Below are 2,641 nucleotides of genomic sequence, written 5' to 3'. Positions count from 1 at the left end.
TTGGAGACTTTCTAGAATAGTCTTGTTGATAGATTCAGTAGAAAGCTAGCTGGTTGGAAAGGGTCCCTTCTTAGATAAGCTGGAAAAGTCCAACTCTTAAAATATTCCCTCCAGAGTCTCCTAGTGTATGCTCTAAGCCTTTTTGAAATCCCTTGCAAATTTGTTGATGACATTGAGAAAATCCAGAAAGCCTTCCTATGGTCACGGGTGGAGGAGAAGAAGAAAATGGCTCTCATAGCCTGGGAAAGTGTTTGTAAACCTAAATAGAAAGGGGGCTTGGGTCTTAGGAATATCAAAACTTTGAACAAAACTCTCTTGGCAAAAAAAATTTGCAGAAATTATCAGGGAAAAGGAGAATGGAATGATATCTGGAAGGCTAAGTACTTAAGGAAATCTCTCACCACTAAGGAATTCCTAGTCTCAAATCAGATACCAAGTGGGTCTTTCATTTGGAATAGTGTTATCCAAGCTAAAGGTCTTGCTAATTTCGGCAATGTTTGGGCCCTTGGTGATGGCAGGAAGGTTGACTTTTGGAATGATGCTTGGATTGGAGGAGCTCCTCTTAGTAAGTTGGCTTCTCACACACTCATCCAAAATTGCAAGGAGAAGATAAGTACAAAAGTGGCTGATTATTGGAAAGATCAAATGTGGGTGGATCTCAGACCCATTTATCCCAAACTCAAGTAAGTAAACTTAATGATCAATCATGCGATCTTGAATCCTAGAAGGGATGAACATATGGTGTGGGGTGGAACTTCGTCTGGAAATTATTTGGTCTCCTCTGCTGTCCTTTTACTAGCACATTCCCAAGATCCTATTCCATGCGGGGCCAAGGCTTGGTATCTAGGGTTGACTCCCAAAATCAACATCTTTTTGTGGATCCTTTTACAAAACAAGATTCTTACCACTGACAACTTAAGAAAGAGGGGCTTTTGTTTCCCTAACTATTGCTACCTTTGTCTTAATAATGAGGAATTTGTGAACCAAATCTTTTTACACTATCCTTATACAACTCCTATTTGGGGGATGTTTTTTCAAATGTGGGGGCTGAATTGGGTTTTCCAAGAGGAGATGCAAGATTGTTTAAGGAGCTGGCATTAATCCACCAATAACATCACCATAAGGAATCTTTGGAAGTTCTCTTTTTCCCATATCCTCTGGCGGATATGGAAAGAGAGAAATAATAGAATATTTTGGAATGACATTAACACCTCTGAAGTGGTTTGGGTCAAGATAAAAAATAATTGTGTTGAGAATGTAATGGCCAGGGAAGTGCATAGTTGTACCAGTAAGGAGGACTTTGATGTTCTCACAAGATGGAATATCCCAGCCACTTTGGGCTCTAACATCAACCAAATTAATAGAAGCTTATGTTGCTATTCCTTTCTGTTAGATGTAATGACAGTCCCAAAGACACTAAGAGGGGGGGTGAATCAGTGTCTAACCAGTTAATGGAATATTTGAACTTATTTATAACTTTGCAACTCAAATTAATGTACCGGTAAACAAGTAATAATGTAGCAAATAGAAATAATAGAGGCAACATAAATGCACACCATAACACAAGATATTTTGGTGAGGAAACCCGGTAAGGGAAAAACCTCAGTGGGATTTGTGACCCACAATATTTACTCACTGGCCAATATGAACAAATATTACTTACAATAGGGGCCTGCACATGCAGGAAGGCCAACAGACTAGAGCTCATTGCTCAATGAAAGAGTCTCACTAACAACAAAATGGATAATTAAATCCAAGACAATGTACTACTCAAAATAGCATCTGCAATGCTTGATTCAGTATTGGTTTAAGCTCTATCAGAAACCTTAACCAGAAACCTGTCGATGAATGATATTCACTCACATAACCTATCTACCTTATTACAAAATCTTTTCGCTATCTTTTACATAATACCATTACATATTTTCCTCTCCATGTTATATCAAAAATGACCTGTAAGATCTCATACATATATGAGTCTTTATAATACATCATGTCAGCTTACAAATAGTTAATTACATTACATTACAATTCACATAAACAAAACTTGTCTCATGTCGGCCTGGATGTCGATATGCTTCGTTGCCAGAATAAACTAGATGTCGATGAATATACTTGTTGTGCCTGCCGGTGCCGGTGAATGATGTTGGTATTACTGATGAACCTTTAGAATCCTGTTACTAATTGGTTTCCATCAATGACAACATCAACCATTCTCATGTGAGTGTATAATGCCAACAATCTCCCCCTTTGGCATTGATGGAAACACTCATGAGAAAAATCCAAAAACTATTGTCCAAAAATGAAGTCTAAAACTGATCCCCAAAAAGAGTGTGCTCCCCTTGAGCAAGTGATTTCTTCTATGCATTTTCCTCCATACATTTTTCTCCATACCTACTCCCCCTTTGACATCAATGACAAAGGATGGCAGAAAGAATCAAAGAATACAAAAAATTCTACCTCATATCTTGTAACCGGTTGTTTACAATTTCAAAGATATCTTCCAATATTAGATTCAGGCTCTGCATGAATTTATTACTGTCAGAGATAATGGTTTATGTCTGCTAGATCATGTTAGTTAGATAATGCATCTATTGCTCCGGTGATCATTCTCCATGAATTAATGCCTTAGATAGATCAA

The sequence above is a fragment of the Cryptomeria japonica genome, chromosome 5 (genome assembly GCF_030272615.1).
Source record: "Cryptomeria japonica chromosome 5, Sugi_1.0, whole genome shotgun sequence".
Lineage (NCBI taxonomy): Eukaryota > Viridiplantae > Streptophyta > Pinopsida > Cupressales > Cupressaceae > Cryptomeria > Cryptomeria japonica.
The sequence above is the reverse complement of the archived record's forward strand: the minus strand, read 5'-3'. Positions refer to the sequence as shown.